General features: G+C 44.8%; 1 long non-coding RNA gene across 1 annotated transcript in view; it reads left to right on the forward strand.

Moving 5' to 3' along the window:
* LOC135057587 (uncharacterized) overlaps positions 1 to 24,060 on the forward strand; it is an 84,696-nt gene that overhangs the window by 12,483 nt on the left and 48,153 nt on the right. The window lies entirely within an intron of this gene.

Here is a 24,060-nt window from a genome sequence, read left to right on the forward strand (position 1 = left end):
CGGCACGATCGAGTGGAGACCGCTCCCTTCCGTGCGGCACAGTGTTACTGCACCGAGGCGCCGTGCATCACCCCCAACTCAGATGGAACAATGCTCAGCAAGGCGGGGTATTTGAAATTTCCCGATGCAAGGGAGGAATAGATGGTGCAGTCTCGTCACAAATAGGCAGATTACCAGCAAATGGTAGCAGACAAGCGATTGCTGTAAAAGCTGGTATATTTCTTTTGTGGGCACTCGTTAGACTCAACGCGTTTCTCCGCACCCCAGGCGGCTTCTTCAAGAGGCAGAGTGTTCTTCTCTGGGCATTTTTTTCAAGTCTTTTATACCCTGTCCTTTGTAATTAGTATAAACAGGTGTGTATGGAGTCTCAACAGGTGTAGTGAAATCATTACTCTCATACACCAGCAGAATTTGGCTCAGAGTATCACTTTACATGGTCTATTAGTAAAAAAACCTTTTATAAACAGCATAATAGAAATTAGTTATATCAATATCAATACATATACATATATGAAAACTTTTTTATGCCATGCGGACAGAATAACATGAAACCTAAAAGAACCTAAAAGAATAACATGAAACCTAAAAAAACCTAAAAGAACACAATTATAGGCTGATGAAAATCATGCAGCTGTATATTTATAACCTCATAACGGGGAAAGCATGTTTGTATCCTAAGTATTAGTAATAATAACACATCCATAGAATATTTATAAACTATAAACACCTCAAATGTTATTTATTAAATATTTTATTACATTTTAAATGATTTATTAACCGTGGAACAAAACATAATGCTCCACATATCTGCATACACACACCCCTTCATATTGCTGTACCTATAAACCTAGTAGTACATCTCTTATGGTTACATCTAAAAAAAAAACATAACCTTTGAGCCCACTATTGTTTGCTGTTCGCTCGAATCAATATTGTCGCGTGATCTCTTAAAAAAAACTAGGAGCCAATATATTTCTAAGGTTTCTAGTTTTATAAATATAATTGTGGGATTTGCAGGGAGAGTAGTACTCAATATCAGATCAGTCAACAATAACTTGTAGTTACGTTTAATTATGCAGGAGATTTTGTTTGCTTTTACATTAAATTTCAATTTAAATGCCAGATTATATTCAATTGTTTTCTGAATATTTTTATTATTTTTATATCTAGATTTCTCAGTAGACTTTTTGGTTTTGAAAGGGGAATCTCGTACTGATGTGGTACATGAATTTTCATTCCCATCTCTACCCTCAATTGCTGATGGTATGCCTTTAGTTTTAAGGATATTCTCCCTATCTAAAGTTTGTGAGTAGGCAATAGCCTCTTCCAATACACCCTCGGGGTATTCACGTTCCCTCAAGGAGGTAATAAGTTCCTCAGCTTCAGAGCCGGCCCTAACCAATATGATGCCCTAGGCAAGATTTTGGCTGGTGCCCCCTAGCACCACCGCTGGTTCCGCCTCTGACCTTGCACCTCTTTCCCAGCACCATCATCCCTCACCCATAGCAGTCCTTATTTTGGTGTTTTGGTGTTTGTACCCCCTATATTTTAAATAGGAACAGTTGCACATTTGGCGCACAGCCCAAAAAGGGGTGTGTTTTTGCTGGCAAGGGGCATGGTCACACAATAGTAACCCCAATTCCAATTACGCCACACAGTACTGCAACTTCATTCACATTTGATCATGCGATAGTGTTCATAATTCATATTACATCCCACAGTAGTATCACTTTACCTTATATACGTTACTCCTCACAGTAGAGCCCCTTATTCACATTACATCACACCCTATTGCTCTTTATTCAAATTAGACGACACAGTAGTGCCCTTTCTATACGCAATGCCACATAGTAGAGCACCTTATACACATAATGCCACACATTAGTAATGCATTTATACACATAATTCCACACAGTAATGCCCCTTACACATATGAGACTCATTAATAATGTCCTTATAAACATAATGTGCCTGACACATTATGACAACCTTTATTAATGCCCTTTTACACATAATGTCCCTTACACATAAGCTGCACATTATTAATGCCCTTATACACATAATGACACACATAGTGCCCCCTACACATTTGCTGCACATTATTAGTGCCTCTATACACATAATGACACACATACAGTAGTACCCTTTAATGCATTTTTACATGACACACATAATGCTCCATACACATATTCCGAACACTACTGCACAACCAACCCACTCACATGCACACAGCACTCACACTGCCACTAACACTGTGTCCTCTGCCTCTGCTTGGATACAGATGTGTCCTCATAAATATTGCCTCAATGCTAACATCTGGCACCTTTTTTTAATGAAAATGCATCTTATTTGCATTGCTATGTGGCTGGGATGCACAAGCAGCTTCTGCTGATTAAAATGATATGCAGCATGCCTATATACTTTGTGCGACTGTGGCTGTATCTGCATATGAAATGCTACACACAGAATATAGGCATGCCGCATATCATTTTAATCAGCAGAAGCTGCTGATGCCCCTAGGCATATCAAATGCCCTAGGCAATTGCCTAGTTTGCCTATGCCTAAGGCCGGCTCTGCTCAGCTTGTTCGGCAAATGTGCAATCTAATGTGCAATTACGTCTAATCCTAAACATTTGACTTTTAGGTACATTATTTAACCAGCTCTTCTTATGATTGCTCGTATATGGGATGTAACTGCAGGTGTCAACAGGTTTTTTATAGGATGACACCATCAGTTTTTCCTCTACCACCTCCACTGTAACGTCCAAAAAATTAATACGTGAAGGGTGGTGTGTACATGTGAAGAATAAACCATATTCATTAGTGTTTAAAAATTCAACAAAATTAGTGACAGTGTTAACATCCCCTTTCCAAATAAAAAACAGGTCGTCGATATAGCGACAATAGAGGACCAGGTTCGCAGAGTATGGGCCCTCCCAAATGAGGATCTGTTCAAGGTCACCCATGTATATGTTTGCGAAACTCGGTGTGAACCTGGTCCCCATTGCTGTACCGAGTACCTGTAAGTAGTGACAGTGATCAAACAAAAAGTGATTATGTGTTAAAATAAAATAAAAAGCAGACGTGATAAAATTGCGCTTCATCTCTGAGTCCATTCCGGTTTTTATAAGTGCATCATCCACAGCTTGCACACCTTTAGCATGTGGAATATTGGTGTACAATGCTTGTACATCGCAAGTGATTTAAGTGTAATCTGGGGCCCATTTATGGCCTTCCACAAGTTTAATAAACTCAGTAGTATCCCAGATATGGGATCTCAGAGATGTCGCACAAGGTTGTAAAAAGTGATCAAAGTAATAGGATAAATTAGACGTAAGACCCCCTATCCCAGAAATAATAGGTCGCCCCGGGTGTTCGTGAAGTATTTTGTCAATTTTAGGGAGGTGATAATATATCGGGACTATAGGGTGGAGGGGGTAGAGGAAATTAAACTCATCCTGAGTAATCACACCCTTCGTTTGAGCAGTTTCTAAAAGATTTTTTAATTCTAGCTGATATTTACGGGAGGGATCTATAGCTAATACTTGGTAGAATGTTTTGTCCAATAATTGATGTTTGGCCTCCTTTACATAATCACATGTATCCTGAATCACTATTCCCCCTCCCTTATCTGCCGGTTTGATTGTAAGTGACGTATCATTAGCTAGCTGTTTAAGGAACTTCCGTTCTTCACTATTTAAGTTATACAAAGAGGGGTGTGTTTTACTATCGCACAGTATCCGTAAATCATTTAAAGATTTATTATAAAAAGTTTCAATGGCACTGGTCCTGTGTTGTAAAGGGTAGACTTGGGATTTATTTTTAAACAAAGATTGTGAAGTATTATTAATATCAAAAATCAAGGTTTCCGGTATATCTTGAATCTCGCAGACTGCACTCTCTACAAGTAACTAATTGAGTATATTGAGACCTGATTGGTCATCTTGATCCAATATTACTTGCATTTCAGATCATGAGTTATTTTTAGTGCAAGCAAAAAACCTTTTCCTACATAGACTCCAAACATACCTATTGAGTTCTATAAAGAGTTCGAAAAAATTTGGCTTTGAAGTGGGGGCAAAATTCATACCCTTAGCTATTATCTTACTTTCCAAATCGTTCAGGGGTTTGGAAGAAAGATTGAAAACAGCATCAGCACCTAGTGAAAGCACTGATTCTTTCTTCCTCCCCCTCTGTTCCCCTCGTCTCCCTCTTCTTGTTCTCTTGCCCTTTTTGGAGTCCGTGACAGGTGTTCGTATCTGTTGTGATGTTGAAAATGTGGGGAGGGGACAAGATCCCCTGATCTCCTGTTTGGATCTAAAAAAGATTCCTGATGAAGTTTGGCCTCATGGTTAAAATTAGTATGATTATTAGGGTGTCTATTTCCCCACCTTTTATGACGAACTTCCCTCCACCCAGGTGACGATGATGGATGTGGATAGGATTTTCTCATATGATTCCTTCCACGGTTAGGATATCATTCAGTAGACCCAAGGGAATTAAATTCATACCTATCCCCATTCTCTGTTCTAACATTGGAGTGGGGCTTCCCTTGTTTGGGTTTCAGAGGGGTGAAAGAGTTATCACGTCTCTGAATTTTGGAAAAACTTCTCACACGATCAGACTGATAATCTAATAAATCTCTCGCAAATTTCTTTTCTTTTCTCTCAATCGTCTCTCTCTCATATTCTTCTATTCTCTTATTAACTATTGTTTCTCTTTCCTTATAATACAGCTCTTCCTTATGTTTGCCTAATTGTTCTTGTACAATCTTAATCTCTTTTTCAATTTCTTTAAGCTTGGATTCTCTATAATCAATCAATAACTGCATTAATGCCATAGAGCATTTATCTAGGACATTCTCCCACTGTGTTCTAAGTTCCGGATTATCCTGAAACGATAGGCTTTTAAAGATCTGCAGACCCCGAGGAATTTTATTGTTTTCTATATATTTTGTAAGTGAGGTCTTATCCCACCAATGCCTGCATTTTGCTTTTAATAATTCCTCGAGTCTGTAGGAATCCTGAAAAAACTCATCATAAACAGGATTGTCTTTTTTTCTATTCACATTCTCAGAAGTTTATTTCTCTGACGTCCTAGTGGATGCTGGGACTCCGTCAGGACCATGGGGATTAGCGGCTCCGCAGGAGACAGAGCACAAAAATAAAAGCTTTAGGACTAGGTGGTGTGCACTGGCTCCTCCCCCTATGACCCTCCTCCAAGCCTCAGTTAGGTTTTTGTGCCCGTCCGAGCAGGGTGCAATCTAGGTGGCTCTCCTAAAGAGCTGCTTAGAAAAAGTTATTAGGTTTTTTATTTTCAGTGAGTCCTGCTGGCAACAGGCTCACTGCAACGAGGGACTTAGGGGAGAAGAAGTGAACTCACCTGCGTGCAGGATGGATTGGCTTCTTAGGCTACTGGACACCATTAGCTCCAGAGGGATCGAACACAGGCCCAGCCATGGAGTCCGGTCCCGGAGCCGCGCCGCCGACCCCCTTGCAGATGCCGAAAAGTGAAGAGGTCCAGAAACCGGCGGCGGAAGACTTTTCAGTCTTCATGAGGTAGCGCACAGCACTGCAGCTGTGCGCCATTGTTGTCAGCACACTTCACACCAGCGGTCACTGAGGGTGCAGGGCGCTGGGGGGGGCGCCCTGGGCAGCAATGATAATACCTTGTTCTGGCTAAAAATACATCACATATAGCCCCTGGGGCTATATGGATGTATTTAACCCCTGCCAGGTCTCACAAACACCGGGAGAAGAGCCCGCCGAAATAGGGGGCGGGGCCTATCTCCTCAGCACACAGCGCCATTTTCCTGCACAGCTCCGCTGCGAGGAAGGCTCCCAGGACTCTCCCCTGCACTGCACTACAGAAACAGGGTAAAAAAAACAGAGAGGGGGGGCACTTTTTTGGCGATATTGATATATTAAGCTGCTATAAAGGAAACAACACTTCTGTAGGGTTGTTCCTATATATTTATAGCGCTTGGGTGTGTGCTGGCAAACTCTCCCTCTGTCTCCCCAAAGGGCTAGTGGGGTCCTGTCTTCGATAAGAGCATTCCCTGTGTGTCTGCTGTGTGTCGGTACGTGTGTGTCGACATGTATAAGGACGATGTTGGTGTGGAGGCGGAGCAATTGCCGGTAATGGTGATGTCACCCCCTAGGGAGTCGACACCGGAATGGATGGCTTTGTTTATGGAATTACGTGATAATGTCAGCACGTTACAAAAATCAGTTGACGACATGAGACGGCCGGCAAACCAGTTAGTACCTGTCCAAGCGTCTCAGACACCGTCAGGGGCTGTAAAACGCCCTTTACCTCAGTCGGTCGACACAGACCCAGACACGGACACCGAATCTAGTGTCGACGGTGAAGAAACAAACGTATTTTCCAGTAGGGCCTCACGTTATATGATCACGGCAATGAAGGAGGCTTTGCATATCTCTGATACTGCAAGTACCACAAAAAGGGGTATTATGTGGGGTCTGAAAAAACTACCTGTAGTTTTTCCTGAATCAGAGGAATTGAATGAAGTGTGTGATGAAGCGTGGGTTAACCCCGATAGAAAACTGCTAATTTCAAAGAAGTTATTGGCATTATATCCTTTCCCGCCAGAGGTTAGGGCGCGCTGGGAAACACCCCCTAGGGTGGATAAGGCACTCACACGCTTATCAAAACAAGTGGCGTTACCGTCTCCTGAAACGGCCGCCCTCAAGGATCCAGCTGATAGGAGGCTGGAAACTACCCTGAAAAGTATATACACTCATACTGGTGTTATACTGCGACCAGCCATTGCCTCTGCATGGATGTGCAGTGCTGGGGTGGTTTGGTCGGATTCCCTGACTGAAAATATTGATACCCTGGATAGGGACAGTATTTTATTGACTATAGAGCAATTAAAGGATGCTTTTCTTTATATGCGAGATGCTCAGAGGGATATTTGCACTCTGGCATCGAGAGTAAGTGCGATGTCCATATCTGCCAGAAGAAGTTTATGGACGCGACAGTGGTCAGGTGATGCGGATTCCAAACGGCATATGGAAGTATTGCCGTATAAAGGGGAGGAATTATTTGGGGTCGGTCTATCGGATTTGGTGGCCACGGCAACAGCCGGGAAATCCACCTTTTTACCTCAGGTCCCCTCCCAACAGAAAAAGACACCGTCTTTTCAGCCGCAGTCCTTTCGTTCCTATAAGAACAAGCGGGCAAAAGGACAGTCATATCTGCCCCGAGGCAAAGGAAAGGGTAAGAGAGTGCACCAAGCAGCTCCCTTCCAGGAGCAGAAGCCCTCCCCGGCTTCTGCAAAGCCCTCAGCATGACGTTGGGGCTTTACAAGCGGACTCAGGGGCGGTGGGGGGTCGACTCAAGAATTTCAGCGCACAGTGGGCTCACTCACAGGTGGACCCCTGGATCCTGCAGGTAGTATCTCAGGGTTACAGGTTGGAATTCGAGAAGTCTCCCCCTCGCCGGTTCCTAAAGTCTGCTCTGCCAACGTCTCCCTCAGACAGGGTGTTAGGGTCTCCTGCCCTGTGCTGCCACGTCGTCATGGCAACCGGGAGACAAGTGCTAGTGGAGTAACCTGAGCGCAGCTGATACTCCGGTTCGGGTCTTTTGCTGTGCAGTGGTTGTAGGCTCTGTGCACGGCAGGGGATCCGGTGCTGGTTTTTGTGCTCGCAGTCTGTGGGGTCTGAGTGGGGCGTGGACGGCACCTGCTTTATGAGGCCTCTTTTCAGGGTAGGCAGATGCTGCTGAATCTCTGTTGGTTAGTCAGTTCATGAAAGTTAGCCAGTACTGTGTAGCTTTGTATTTGTTTGTTGCTTACTGCAAATAGGCCTGGGGATTTGGTATTACACTCTGCCAATCCAGACCTAGCAGTAAGACTGGAGTCAGTCGTTTAGCTTGCTGGGGTTCTGTTATTACTCTGTGAACTTAGCAAGTTTGCGGCTGTATTCTAACACTTGCCTGTCTAATCCTGTCTCACTGTGCTAGGTGTCAGGGGTCAGTTTAGTGGCAGTAAGCTTAAACCTGTGCACTGCAAGTGAGAATCAGGATTGTGGAGGCTCTCCTTGTGTCTATCATTCCATCTCTGACCAAGGAGTTTACTGCCACACCCGTTGGTAACCCTTTAGGGTTTTGCTGTTGCCCTTAGCAACAGCATTTCGGGTTCTCTACGTATTAAAACACAACATCTTGCTTTTTACATCTGAGCAGTTCTAATACAAGGGAGATACCCAGTTCCTTAGCCTCTGGGCTTCTCTGTTCACTGTGTGTGTATTTTGTTACCCTATCACCTTCTGTGTACGTTATGTCATATTCCCCAGTTTGTCTGTGAGTCCATTTGTTTTGCATAACAGTTCAAACACCAGTACATTCCTGCAGACACTGGAGTGCATAACAGTTCTGACACTAGTACTTTCCTGCAGGCACTGGTGTGCATAACATATTCAGCAGCCTAATACTCCTGTTGAAATTTTGTGGGAATATGGAGCATACCCCTCAAAATACGTTGCAACAGGTGGTCGATCAGGTGCAGGTCCTGACTCGGCAATTTAATGATTTGTCCATTAAAATGCACACCTCCCAGGCTGCTGGCGGAGCTCCCGCAGCAGCAGCACCTGCAGGGGTTAAGGAGCCGAAAGTAAATCTCCCGGATCGTTTTTCTGGAGATCGCTCGCAGTTCTTTTGTTTCAAGGAGAGCTGCAAGCTATACTTCCGGCTTAGGCCTCAGTCTTCTGGGTCGGAGATTCAGCGGGTGGGCATAGTGATTTCCTTGCTACAAGGAGACCCACAGGTCTGGGCATATGGGTTGCAGCCTGACTGTCCGTCGCTTAAAAGTGTTGATGCTTTTTTTACGGCACTGGGCATGTTGTATGATGACCCTGACAAGACGGCCTCAGCCGAGGCTCAGATTTCGATCCTTAAGCAAGGGCGAAGGCCAGTTGAGGTTTACTGTACGGAGTTTCGGAGGTTTGCCCATGATACCCAGTGGAATGACCCAGCCCTGAGACACCAGTACCGAAGAGGTCTTTCTAACCAGATAAAGGACCAACTGGTACAATATCCCTTGCCTGATAGCTTGGATCAGCTCATGCAGTTATCCATCCGGGTGGATAGACGGCTGAGAGAGCGTAGGCTTGAAAGGGAGACTGAGATTTCCTTCCTTCCCAAGGGAACCTCAGACTCTGAGGAATTTTCTGAGGAGCCTATGCAGATTGGGGCTACCCGCCTCTCCTCGCGTGAGAAGACGCGGAGGAGACAGCAGGGGTTGTGTTTGTACTGTGGGAATAAAGGTCATGTGGTAGTATCATGCCCAGAAAAGCCGGAAAACTTCAGGGCCTGAGGGTGATGGGAAATATCCTGTCAGGCCAGAAGTCAGAATTTCCCAAGAAGACTTTTATCATTCCGGTGACCTTGAAGATCCTCGGTCAAACTGTCAAGACTGAGGCCTTTGTGGACAGTGGGGCCGACGGGGTTTTTATGGACCGCCAATTCGCCCTAAAACACTCTGTTCCCTTGGCATCGGAAATTGAGATTTGTGGGTTAAACGGGGAACCATTATCCCAAGGTAAAATTACCTCTTGCACTAGCCAGATTTCTTTGTTTATTGGAGCCACACACTCTGAAAAATTGTCCTTTTATGTGACTGTCTGTACTTTTGCCCCATTGGTGTTGGGGTTACCCTGGTTAAGGGCCCACAATCCTCAATTTGACTGGGTCTCTGGGGAGATTCTTAGTTGGGGTACTGATTGTTTCAGGAGTTGCTTGAGCCTTCCAGTCAGGCTCTCGCAGCTAAGTTTGCCAGGATTGCCAGGGTGTTATGCAGATTTTGCGGACGTGTTCTCCAAAAAAGTTGCAGAGGTACTACCTCCCCATCGCCCCTATGACTGTGCCATTGATTTGTTGCCAAATGCTAAGCTTCCCAAGAGCAGGTTGTACTCCCTGTCACGTCCTGAGACTCAGGCTATGGCAGAGTACATTCAGGAGAACTTGGCTAAGGGATTTATCAGACCTTCACAGTCTCCAGTTGGGTCGGGGTTCTTCTTCGTGGGTAAAAAGGACGGTTCGTTGCGACCCTGCATCGACTTCAGGGAATTGAACCGTATCACGATTAAAAACTCATACCCACTGCCTCTCATTTCGGTCTTGTTTGACCAGCTTCGTACTGCCACCATTTTTTCTAAGATTGACCTACGCGGTGCGTACAATCTAATCCGAATAAGAGAGGGGGATGAATGGAAGACTGCCTTTAATACCCACTCAGGGCATTATGAATATTTGGTGATGCCTTTTGGGCTCTGTAATGCCCCGGCAGTCTTCCAGGATTTCATGAATGATGTGCTCAGGGAATATTTGGATAGATTCTTAGTTGTATACTTAGATGACATCCTAATCTTCTCCCATTCCCTGGAGGAACATCGGAAGCATGTACGCTTAGTCCTCCAGAAACTCAGAGACCACCGGCTTGGGGCGAAGCTGGAGAAGTGCGAATTTGAAGTTCAGCAAATCGCATTTCTAGGATATATTATCTCCCCAGAAGGTTTCCAAATGGAGGGTTCCAAGGTACAGGCAGTCCTGGATTGGGTGCAGCCCACTAGTTTGAAGGCGCTTCAGCGTTTCCTGGGCTTTGCGAATTTTTATAGACGATTTATCGCTGGATTTTCGTCTATAGTGGCGCCCTTGGTGGCACTCACTAAGAAAGGGGCGGATGTTGCTCACTGGTCTTGTGAGGCTAAAGCGGCTTTTGCCCGTCTCAAAAGGGCATTTGTTTCGGCCAAGGTGCTGCGACACCCAGATCCAGAGCGTCCTTTTGTGGTGGAGGTGGATGCCTCTGAGATGGGTATTGGGGCAGTGCTTTCTCAGATGGGAGTGTCTGATAATCGCCTTCATCCCTGTGCTTACTTTTCCCGTAAATTTTCGCCTGCCGAGATGAATTATGACGTGGGTAACCGGGAATTGTTGGCTATTAAGGATGCACTCGAGGAGTGGAGACACTGGCTTGAGGGGGCTAAGTTTGTGGTCTCAATTCTCACTGACCATAAGAATCTGGCATATTTAGAGTCAGCGAAGCGTCTCAATGCCAGGCAGGCACGATGGGCTTTGTTTTTTGCTCGCTTTAATTTTTTGATAACATATCGCCCTGGGTCAAAAAACATCAAGGCTGATGCGCTCTCGCGGAGTTTTGCTCCAATCCAGGAGACCACCGAGGAGCCGTTGCCCATTGTTTCCCCATCATGTATTAAAGTGGGCATTACCCAGGACCTCTTATCATTAGTCCTTAGAGCACAGGAGCAGGCTCCTCCAGACCTTCCGGTAGGTCTTTTGTTTGTGCCTCCTAGGTTAAGACAGCGAGTGTTCCTGGAATTCCATGCCAAGAAGTCGGCAGGTCACCCGGGTATTGCCAGAACTCGGGAGTTGCTATCTAGGGCGGTGTGGTGGCCCTCGGTGGCTAAGGATGTGGATCAGTGGGTTCGGGCATGTGACATCTGTGCCCGAAATAAGACTCCTAGAGGGGTTCCTGTTGGCCCATTACATCCACTCTCTATCCCATCTAAGCCATGGACCCACATTTCAATGGATTTTGTGGTGGACTTGCCCAAATCCTCGGGGATGACAGCCATCTGGGTTGTCGTTGACAGGTTTTCGAAGATGGCGCACTTCGTTCCACTGGTTGGGCTGCCATCAGCCAGACGCCTGTCTGAATTATTTATGCTGCATGTTGTGCGTCTCCACGGGTTGCCACTTGATGTGGTCTCTGACCGCGGATCCCAGTTTGTGGCCAAATTCTGGAGGGCATTTTGTTCCGATCTCCAGATTTCTGTCAGCTTGTCGTCAGGCTACCATCCGCAGTCTAATGGGCAGACTGAAAGGGTGAACCAGTCCTTGGAGCAGTTCCTCAGGTGTTATGTCTCCAAGTGTCAGACTGACTGGGTTGCTCATCTGTCCATGGCGGAGTTTGCCTATAACAACGCGGCTCACTCTGCTACAGGGATCTCTCCCTTCCTTTGTGTGTATGGGCATCATCCTAAGGCCAATTCTTTTGACCCCCTGGACTCCACGCCTGGTGGTTCCTCTGTGGTTTCGGTCCTTAGAGGTATTTGGCGGAAAGTGAAGAAAGCCCTTGTGTCTGTGTCATTAGTGACCAAAAGGGTTTTTGATAAGCGGAAAAGACCCTGCAGCTTCAAATTAGGAGACTTCGTCTGGTTGTCTACCAAGAATTTGAAGTTGAGACAGCCATCTCATAAGTTAGGGCCCCGGTTCATCGGCCCTTATAAGATCACCAGGGTTATCAATCCGGTGGCATTTCAGTTAGATCTGCCCCGTTCTTTGGGTATCAATAAAACATTTCATTGTTCCCTTTTAAAACGGGCGATTAGTAATCCTTCTTCCAGTGGAAGACCTTCCCCTCTTCTGATACGTGGCCAGAGGGAGTTTGTTGTTGAAAGGATTCTTGACTCCAAGGTGGTTCGGGGTCGGCTGTCATTTTTGGTGCACTGGAAGGGGTATGGCCCGGAGGAGCGGTCGTGGGTGCGCAGTTGTGATCTTCATGCCCCCAGACTGATACGCTCTTTCTTCTCGCAGTTCCCCGATAAACCCGGTGGTAGGGGTTCTTTGACCCCTCGTCAGAGGGGGGGTACTGTTAGGGTCTCCTGCCCTGTGCTGCCACGTCGTCATGGCAACCGGGAGACAAGTGCTAGTGGAGTAACCTGAGCGCAGCTGATACTCCGGTTCGGGTCTTTTGCTGTGCAGTGGTTGTAGGCTCTGTGCACGGCAGGGGATCCGGTGCTGGTTTTTGTGCTCGCAGTCTGTGGGGTCTGAGTGGGGCGTGGACGGCACCTGCTTTATGAGGCCTCTTTTCAGGGTAGGCAGATGCTGCTGAATCTCTGTTGGTTAGTCAGTTCATGAAAGTTAGCCAGTACTGTGTAGCTTTGTATTTGTTTGTTGCTTACTGCAAATAGGCCTGGGGATTTGGTATTACACTCTGCCAATCCTGACCTAGCAGTAAGACTGGAGTCAGTCGTTTAGCTTGCTGGGGTTCTGTTATTACTCTGTGAACTTAGCAAGTTTGCGGCTGTATTCTAACACTTGCCTGTCTAATCCTGTCTCACTGTGCTAGGTGTCAGGGGTCAGTTTAGTGGCAGTAAGCTTAAACCTGTGCACTGCAAGTGAGAATCAGGATTGTGGAGGCTCTCCTTGTGTCTATCATTCCATCTCTGACCAAGGAGTTTACTGCCACACCCGTTGGTAACCCTTTAGGGTTTTGCTGTTGCCCTTAGCAACAGCATTTCGGGTTCTCTACGTATTAAAACACAACATCTTGCTTTTTACATCTGAGCAGTTCTAATACAAGGGAGATACCCAGTTCCTTAGCTTCTGGGCTTCTCTGTTCACTGTGTGTGTATTTTGTTACCCTATCACCTTCTGTGTACGTTATGTCATATTCCCCAGTTTGTCTGTGAGTCCATTTGTTTTGCATAACAGTTCAAACACCAGTACATTCCTGCAGACACTGGAGTGCATAACAGTTCTGACACTAGTACTTTCCTGCAGGCACTGGTGTGCATAACACAGGGCGACGGTATTGGAAGCCATTCACAAGCTGTATTCTCAGCAGGTGATAGTCAAGGTACCCCTCCTACAACAGGGAAAGGGGTATTATTCCACACTATTTGTGGTACCGAAGCCGGACGGCTCGGTAAGACCTATTCTAAATCTGAAATCTTTGAACCTGTACATACAAAAATTCAAGTTCAAGATGGAGTCACTCAGAGCAGTGATAGCGAATCTGGAAGAAGGGGACTTTATGGTGTCCCTGGACATCAAGGATGCTTACCTGCATGTCCCAATTTGCCCTTCACATCAAGGGTACCTCAGGTTCGTGGTGCAAAACTGTCATTATCAGTTTCAGACGCTGCCGTTTGGATTGTCCACGGCACCTCGGGTCTTTACCAAGGTAATGGCCGAAATGATGTTTCTTCTGCGAAGAAAAGGCGTATTAATTATCCCTTACTTGGACGATCTCCTGATAAGGGCAAGGTCCAGAGAACAGCTGGGGGACGTAGTAGCACTAACCCTAGTAGTGCTGCAACAGCACGGGTGGATTCTGAATTTTCCAAAATCTCAATTGACCCCGACGACACGTCTGCTGTTCCTGGGAATGATTCTGGACACGGTTCAGAAAAAGGTGTTTCTTCCGGAGGAGAAAGCCAGGGAGTTATCCGAACTTGTCAGGAACCTCCTAAAACCAGGAAAAGTGTCTGTGCATCAATGCACAAGAGTCCTGGGAAAAATGGTGGCTTCTTACGAAGCAATTCCATTCGGCAGATTCCACGCACAAACTTTTCAGTGGGATCTGCTGGACAAATGGTCCGGATCGCATCTGCAGATGCATCAGCGGATAACTTTGTCTCCACGGACAAGGGTGTCTCTTCTGTGGTGGTTGCAGAGTGCTCATCTGTTAGAGGGCCGCAGATTCGGCATACAGGACTGGGTTCTGGTGACCACGGATGCCAGTCTGAGAGGCTGGGGAGCGGTCACACAGGGAAGAAACTTCCAGGGAGTGTGGTCAAGCCTGGAGATGTCTCTTCACATAAATATACTGGAGCTAAGAGCGATTTACAATGCTCTAAGCCTGGCAAAACCCCTGCTTCAGGGTCAGCCGGTGTTGATCCAGTCGGACAACATCACGGCAGTCGCCCACGTAAACAGACAGGGCGGCACAAGAAGCAGGAGGGCAATGGCAGAAGCTGCAAGGATTCTTCGCTGGGCGGAAGATCATGTGATAGCACTGTCAGCAGTGTTCATTCCGGGAGTGGACAACTGGGAAGCGGACTTCCTCAGCAGACACGATCTACACCCGGGAGAGTGGGGACTTCATCCAGAAGTCTTCCACATGATTGTGAACCGTTGGGAAAAACCAAAGGTGGATATGATGGCGTCCCGCCTCAACAAAAAACTGGACAGGTATTGCGCCCGGTCAAGAGACCCTCAGGCAATAGCTGTGGACGCTCTGGTAACACCGTGGGTGTTCCAGTCAGTGTATGTGTTTCCTCCTCTGCTTCTCATACCAAAAGTACTGAGAATTATACGGCAAAGGGGAGTAAGAACGATACTCGTGGCTCCGGATTGGCCAAGAAGAACTTGGTACCCGGAACTTCAGGAGATGCTCACGGAAGATCCGTGGCCTCTACCTCTAAGACGGGACCTGCTTCAGCAGGGACCGTGTCTATTCCAAGACTTACCGCGGCTGCGTTTGACGGCATGGCGGTTGAACGCCGAATTCTAAGGGAAAAAGGCATTCCGGAAGAGGTCATCCCTACCCTGGTAAAAGCCAGGAAGGAGGTGACTGCACAACATTATCACCGCATTTGGAGAAAATATGTTGCGTGGTGTGAGGCCAGGAAGGCCCCGACGGAGGAATTTCAACTGGGTCGATTCCTACATTTCCTGCAAACAGGATTGTCTATGGGCCTCAAATTAGGGTCCATTAAGGTTCAAATTTCGGCCCTGTCGATTTTCTTCCAGAAAGAATTGGCTTCAGTTCCTGAAGTCCAGACTTTTGTAAAAGGAGTACTACATATACAGCCCCCGGTTGTGCCCCCAGTGGCTCCGTGGGATCTTAATGTAGTTTTGGATTTTCTCAAATCCCATTGGTTTGAGCCACTCAAATCGTTGGATTTGAAATATCTTACATGGAAAGTAACCATGCTACTGGCCCTGGCTTCAGCCAGGAGAGTGTCAGAATTGGCGGCTTTATCGTATAAAAGCCCATATCTGATTTTCCATTCGGACAGGGCAGAACTGCGGACGCGTCCTCAGTTTCTGCCTAAGGTGGTTTCAGCGTTTCACCTGAACCAGCCTATTGTGGTGCCTGCGGCTACTAGCGATTTGGAGGATTCCAAGTTGCTGGACGTTGTCAGGGCATTGAAAATATATATTTCAAGGACGGCTGGAGTCAGAAAATCTGACTCGCTGTTTATACTGTATGCACCCAACAAGCTGGGTGCTCCTGCTTCTAAGCAGACGATTGCTCGTTGGATTTGTAGCACAATTCAACTTGCACATTCTGTGGCAGGCCTGCCACAGCCTAAATCTATCAAGGCCCATTCCACAAGGAAGGTGGGCTCATCTTGGGCGGCTGCCCGAGGGGTCTCGGCATTACAACTCTGCCGAGCAGCTACGTGGTCGGGGGAGAACACGTTTGTAAAATTCTACAAATTTGATACCCTGCCTAAAGAGGACCTGGAGTTCTCTCATTCGGTGCTGCAGAGTCATCCGCACTCACCCGCCCGTTTGGGAGCTTTGGTATAATCCCCATGGTCCTGACGGAGTCCCAGCATCCACTAGGACGTCAGAGAAAATAAGATTTTACTTACCGATAAATCTATTTCTCGTAGTCCGTAGTGGATGCTGGGCGCCCATCCCAAGTGCGGATTGTCTGCAATACTTGTACATAGTTATTGTTACAAAAAAATCGGGTTGTTATTGTTGTGAGCCGTCTGTTCAGAGGCTCCTACGTTTGTCATACTGTTAACTGGGTTCAGATCACAAGTTGTACAGTGTGATTGGTGTGGCTGGTATGAGTCTTACCCGGGATTCAAAATCCTTCCTTATTGTGTACGCTCGTCCGGGCACAGTATCCTAACTGAGGCTTGGAGGAGGGTCATAGGGGGAGGAGCCAGTGCACACCACCTAGTCCTAAAGCTTTTATTTTTGTGCTCTGTCTCCTGCGGAGCCGCTAATCCCCATGGTCCTGACGGAGTCCCAGCATCCACTACGGACTACGAGAAATAGATTTATCGGTAAGTAAAATCTTATTTTCTTAAATATTTCATATCTATGTTGTATTCTGTCCGCATAGCACACTACATTCATGTTTAAAAATACAGTCCTGCCCTGCTGCCCAAACCTAAGGCAATTGGAAATACAAACAAGAAATACGGTTTGTTGGCGCTGAGCAGATCTGTGTGGGTTAACACCCTGGAATTAGCAGCCACCTGGTGAGAAGGTAGCCAGCCTCCTCAACCAATAAAGCAAATACAAACAAACCCCAGGCCGGTGCTCAATTCCAATGATGCTCCCAAATGTATATAAAAAACAATTTATTAAAATAACATAAAAAAAAATTATTTAAACACACTTATTAAAAATGATAATAGACCACGGTATTTTATATCACATAAAACTGAGGTGTATTATACCCCTGCTATTTGCATAAATGCATACATAGATATTGTAAATTGCAAAAAAATATATATAAGTCGCTGAAACTTATATAGGGAGACTCTCAATTTAGTTTAGTCAGTCTCTTATACTTATTTAGTAGCCCACAGTTCAAAATAAGGATAAGTCCTCCAGCTGGTATATTTAGCATCTATAACCATATATATGTATCCTGGATTGATGTAAATATTTCCATGGATTGGGTAAATAAATGCAGTGATGTAAGAACGTATGGTTGCTGCTACTCACTGAATCACTGTGACTGTCTTTACTGCGCAAAGTAAGATTTTGGAAGCCGCTCTATATGACCCTGTGCACGTGTGAGACATCTGTCAGCGATCGAGTGGAGACCGCTCCCTTCCATGCGGCACAGTGTTACTGCACCGAGGCGCCGTGCATCACCCCCAACTCAGATGGAACAATGCTCAGCAAGGCGGGGTATTTGAAAGTTCCCGATGCAAGGGAGGAATAGATGGTGCAGTCTCGTCACACATAGGCAGATTACCAGCAAATGGTAGCAGACAGCCGATTGCTGTAAAAGCTGGTATATTTCTCTTGTGGGCACTCGTTAGTCTCAGCTACCCTTTAAGTTATACAAACAGGGGTGTATTTTACTATCGCACAGTATCCGAAAATCATTTAAAGATTTGTCTTTATATGTCTATATAGAACTCAATAGGTATGTTAGGAGTTTATGTAGGAAAAGGTTTTTTGCTTGCACTAAAAACAACTCAGTATCTGAAACGCAAGTAATATTGGATCAAGATGACCAATCAGGTCTCAATATACTCAAAGGGTTACTTGTAGAGAGTGCAGTCTGAGAGATTCAAGACATACCGGAAACCTTGATTTTGATATTAATAATACTCAGGGCCGTTTCTAGCCAATTTGGCTCCCAGTGCGAGATTTAAAAATGTGCCCCCCCCATTCACATAAGAAAAAATGTGCCCCCCCCTTAGATATAAAGAGGAAAAGTATGTGGCGCGCTCCCGGCAAGGGGGCGTGACCTCGTTAAAATGGGCGTGGCTTTGCTAAGATGGGCGTGGCCTCATCTGATCTCATCATCACTGCCACCACAGGATAAAAAAAAAAAAGTCCTCATTTTACACATTACAGCAGGCAAGTGTCCCCATTTTACACATTGCGGCAGGCACGTGCCCCCATTTTACACAGTACGGCAGGCAAGTGTCCCCATTTTACACATTACGGCATGAAATTGTCCCCATTTTACACATTGCGGCAGGAAAGTGTCCCCATTTTACACATTGCGGCAGGCACGTGCCCCCATTTTACACAGCATGGTAGGCAAGTGTCCCCATTTTACACATTGCGGCAGGCACATAACCTTCAGTGCTTCCCTATCTAATTACATCCTCTGTAGAGTATTCATAACATCACATATCATGTCTTTCTTTAGTCTCACACCCTCCTGACACTTGGATAACTTTGTCGGGTATCATCATACAACCCATTAAGAACCTAGCAATCTGGTGGACCATTATGCAATAGGTAGCATCAATCCTTGTGTATCTATGCCTATTTCCCTATAGATTGTAAGCTTGCGAGCAGGGCCTTCCTACCTCTGTCTGTCTGTTTTTACCCAGTTTTGTTCTATTACTGTTGTTCCAATTGTAAAGCGCAACGGAATATGCTGCGCTATATAAGAAACTGTTAATAAATAAAATAATAATAAATAATAAGGCACGTGCCCCCATTTTACACAGTACGGCAGGCAAGTGTCCCCATTTTACACATTGCGGCAGGAAAGTGTCCCCATTTTACACATTGCGGCAGGCACGTGCCCCCATTTTACACAGCATGGCAGGCAAGTGACCCCATTTTACACATTGCGGCAGGCACGTGCCCCCATTTTACACATTCCGGCAGGCAAGTGTCCCCATTTTACACATTACGGCAGGCAAGTGTCCCCATTTTACACATTGCGGCAGGCACGTGCCCCCATTTTACATAGTACAACAGGCAAGTGTCCCCATTTTACACATTCCGGCAGACAGGTGTCCCCATTTTACACATTCCGGCAGGCAAGTGTCCCTATTTTACACATAAAGGCAGGCAAGAGTCCCCATTTTACACATTCCGGCAGGCAAGAGTCCCCATTTTACACATTCCGGCAGGCAGGTGTCCCCATTTTACACAGTACGGCAGGCAAGTGTCCCCATTTTACATATTACGGCGGGCAAGTGTCCCCATTTTACACATTCCTGCAGACAGGTGTCCCCATTTTACACATTCCGGCAGGCAAGCGTCCCCATTTTACACATTCCGGCAGACAAGTGTCCCCACTTCACACATTCCGGCAGACAGGTATCCCCATTTACACAGTACGGCAGGTGGTGGGGGGGGGAGAGAGAGAGAGTGAGAGGGGCTGACTTACATTTGAAGCGGTTCTTCCCGCTCTTCAGCCGCCTCTCCCTCATCTGCGCAGCGCTGGCCGGCTTGGCTCCCCCTTCTCCCTCCTCCCGAGTGCCCAGCTCGGGGGGCAGGGTTTCGCGGAATGACGCGATTGCGTCGTGACGCCACGACGCAAACGCATAATTCCGCGAAACCCCACCCCCCGAGCAGGGCACTCGGGAGGAGAGGGGAGGGGGTTTTGAAAGTGTTCAGGAAGTGCCGCGGCGGGCATCCCGTGCGGTTGCACGGCTCACCCGCCGCAAGAAACGGCACTGATAATACTTCACAATCTTTGTTTAAAATAAATCCCAAGTCTACCCTTTGCAACACAGGACCAGTGCCATTGAAACTTTTTCTAATAAATCTTTAAATGATTTTCGGATATTGTGCGATAGTAAAACACCCCCCTGTTTGTATAACTTAAATAGTGAAGAACGGAAGTTCCTTAAACAGCTAGTTAATGATACGTCACTTACAATCAAACCGGCAGATAAGGGAGGGGGTATAGTGATTCAGGATACATATGATTATGTAAAGGAGGCCAAACATCAATTATTGGACAAAACATTCTACCAAGTATTAGCTATAGATCCATCCCGTAAATATCAGCTAGAATTAAAAAATCTTTTTGAAACTGCTCAAACGAAGGGTGTGATTACTCAGGATGACTTTAATTTCCTCTACCCCCTCCACCCTATCGTCCCGATATATTATCACCTCCCTAAAATCCACAAAACACTTCACGAACCCCCAGGGCGACCTATTATTTCTGGGATAGGGGTCTTACGTCTAATTTATCCTATTACATTGATCACTTTTTACAACCTTGTTCGACATCTCTGAGATCCCATATCTGGGATACTACTGAGTTTATTAAACTTGCGGAAGGCCATAAATGGGCCCTGGATTATACTTTAATCACTTGCGATGTACAAGCATTGTACACCAATATTCCACATGCTAAAGGTGTGCAAGCTGTGGATGATGCACTTATAAAAAGCGTAATGGACTCAGAGATGAAGCGCAATTTTATCACGTCTGCTATTTATTTTATTTTAACACATAATCACTTTTTGTTTGATCACTGTCACTACTTACAGGTACTCGGTACAGCGATGGGTACCAGGTTCGCACCGAGTTTCGCAAACATATACATGGGTGACCTTGAACAGATCCTCATTTGGGAGGGCCCATACTCTGCGAACCTGGTCCTCTATTGTCGCTATATCGATGACCTGTTTTTTATTTGGAAAGGGGATGTTAACACTGTCACTAATTTTGTTGAATTTTTAAACACTAATGAATATGGTTAATCCTTCACATGCACACACCACCCTTCACGTATTAATTTTTTGGACGTTACGGTGAAGGTGGTAGAGGAAAAACTGATGGTGTCATCCTATAAAAAACCTGTTGACACCTGCAGTTACATCCCATATACGAGCAATCATAAGAAGAGCTGGTTAAATAATGTACCTAAAAGTCAAATGTTTAGGATTAGACGTAATTGCACATTAGATTGCACATTTGCCGAACAAGCTGAGGAACTTATTACCTCCTTGAGGGAACGTGAATACCCAGAGGGTGTATTGAAAGAGGCTATTGCCTACTCACAAATGATAGATACGGAGAATATCCTTAAAACTAAAGGCATACCATCAGCAATTGAGGGTAGAGATGGGAATGAAAATTCATGTACCACATCAGTACGAGATTCCCCTTTCAAAACCAAAAAGTCTATTGAGAAATCTAGATATAAAAATAATACAAATATTCAGAAAACAAATGAATATAATCTGGCATTCAAATCGAAATTTAATGTAAAAGCAAACAAAATCTCCTGCATAATTAAACGTAACTACAAGTTATTGTTGACTGATCCGATATTGAGTGCTACTCTCCCTGCAAATCCCACAATTATATTTAAAAAAGATAAAAACCTTAGAAATATATTGTCTCCTAGTTTTTTTAAGAGATCACGCGAGAATATTGATTCGAGCGAACAGCAAACAATAGTGGGCTCAAAGGTTATGTTTTTTTTAGATGTAACCATAACAGATGTACTACGTGTACCCATGTAGTAAATAAAACCAAATCTATTTCTTCGTCTTGCTCAAAAACAGGATTTAAGATCCAATCATTCATTAATTGTAGTACGCATTTTGTAATATATCTGTTATGTTGTTTGTGTCAGTTATATTATGTGGGGCGTACCACTAGGGCACTGAAGCAGCGGTTTATGGAGTACAGGAGAAATATCCTTAAGGGATACATGAATCACAGCGTCTCACGTCATTATACACAAGTTCATTCTAGTAATCCTGCCTGTCTCCAATGAATTGGTCTCGAACAGATCAAGGTTACCCCAAGAGGTGGGGATAGATTTAGAACATTATGTCGTCAGGAAGCTGCATGGTTCTGGAGACTACAAACCTTGAAGCCACAAGGGTTAAATGAGACAATAGATCTCGAATTTATATAGACTTTTGTAATTATTTGTAGTTCTGTTTTTTCTGTATGTTAACACTACCTACTATCTCATCCTTTATTTATCTTCCATTTAGAGAGTATACTCTATATATGCTTGGGTGTATAGAGTATAATATTTTTTGCCTATATATCTATTTTTAGTTATGTTGTTTGGTCGGCACCCACGACTGTGATCAGACTTGGCATTGCCCCTATATAGCTAGTGGCATGCCAGTCCTAAGGTCTGCTCTCTGTCCTGGGAGCAGCCATATGGGACATTTTATCTTAGAAATTCCATTGTTTTGTTTCACAATAAGTACCTAAAAGCTTATGGTAAAATTAAATATTCATGATTAAAATTACATTGATCTGCAAAAAATAGGTTGCCCTGTTTTTCAGCTATCTAACCCTAAGGGGCATTGGTATATAGGTTTATAGGTACAGCAATATGAAGGGGTGTGTGTATGCAGATACGTGGAGCATTATGTTTTGTTCCACGGTTAATAAATCATTTAAAATGTAATAAAATATTTAATAAATAACATTTGAGGTGTTTATAGTTTATAAATATTCTATGGATGTGTTATTATTACTAATACTTAGGATACAAACATGCTTTCCCCGTTATGAGGTTATAAATATACAGCTGCATGATTTTCATCAGTTATAAGTGTGTTGTTTTAGGTTTCATGTTATTCTGTCCGCATGGCATAAAAAGTTTTTTATATATGTATATGTATTGATATTGATATGACTAATTTCTATTATGCTGTTTATAAAAGGTTTTTTTACTAATAGACCATGTAAAGTGATACTCTAAGCCAAATTCTGCTGGTGTATGAGAGTAATGATTTCACTACACCTGTTGAGACTCCATACACACCTGTTTATACTAATTACAAAGGACAGGGTATAAAAGACTTGAAAAAAATGCCCAGAGAAGAACACTCTGCCTCTTGAAGAAGCCGCCTGGGGTGCGGAGAAACGCGTTGAGGGTACAGAGAGATAGGGTCGCTGAGACTAACGAGTGCCCACAAGAGAAATATACCAGCTTTTACAGCAATCGGCTGTCTGCTACCATTTGCTGGTAATCTGCCTATTTGTGACGAGACTGCACCATCTATTCCTCCCTTGCATCGGGAACTTTCAAATACCCCGCCTTGCTGAGCATTGTTCCATCTGAGTTGGGGGTGATGCACGGCGGCTCGGTGCAGTAACACTGTGCCGCACGGAAGGGAGCGGTCTCCACTCGATTGTGCCGCTGACGGATGTCTCACCCGTGCACAGGGTGATATAGAGCGGCTTCCAACATCTTACTTTGCGCAGTAAGGACAGTCACAGTGATTCAGTGAGTAGCAGCAACCATACGGTCTTACATCACTGCATTTATTTACCCAATACATGGAAATATTTACATCAATCCAGGATACATATATATGGTTATAGATGCCAAATATACCAGCTGGAGGACTTATCCTTATTTTGAACTGTGGGCTACTAAATAAGTATAAGAGACTGACAAAACTAAATTGAGAGTCTCCCTATATAAGTTTCAGCGACTACCTCTTATAAATATTTTTTTTGCAATTTACAATATCTATGTATGCATTTATGCAAATAGCAGAGGTATAATACACCTCAGTTTTATGTGATATAAAATACCGTGGTCTATTATTATTTTTAATAAGTGTGTTTAAATAATTTTTTGGGATGTTATTTTAATAAATAGTTTTTTATATACATTTGGGAGCATCATTGGAATTGAGCACCGGCCTGGGGTTTGTTTGTATTTGCTTTATCGGTTGAGGAGGCTGGCTACCTTCTCACCAGGTGGCTGCTAATTCCAGGGTGTTAACCCACACAGATCTGCTCAGCGCCAACAAATCTTATTTCTTGATAGTTTTAAGAGGACAAGTAATCTCTGTGATTTACTAGTACGTAATGACATTTCTGGATTAGGCA

The sequence above is a fragment of the Pseudophryne corroboree genome, chromosome 3, assembly GCF_028390025.1.
Source record: "Pseudophryne corroboree isolate aPseCor3 chromosome 3, aPseCor3.hap2, whole genome shotgun sequence".
Classification (NCBI taxonomy): domain Eukaryota; kingdom Metazoa; phylum Chordata; class Amphibia; order Anura; family Myobatrachidae; genus Pseudophryne; species Pseudophryne corroboree.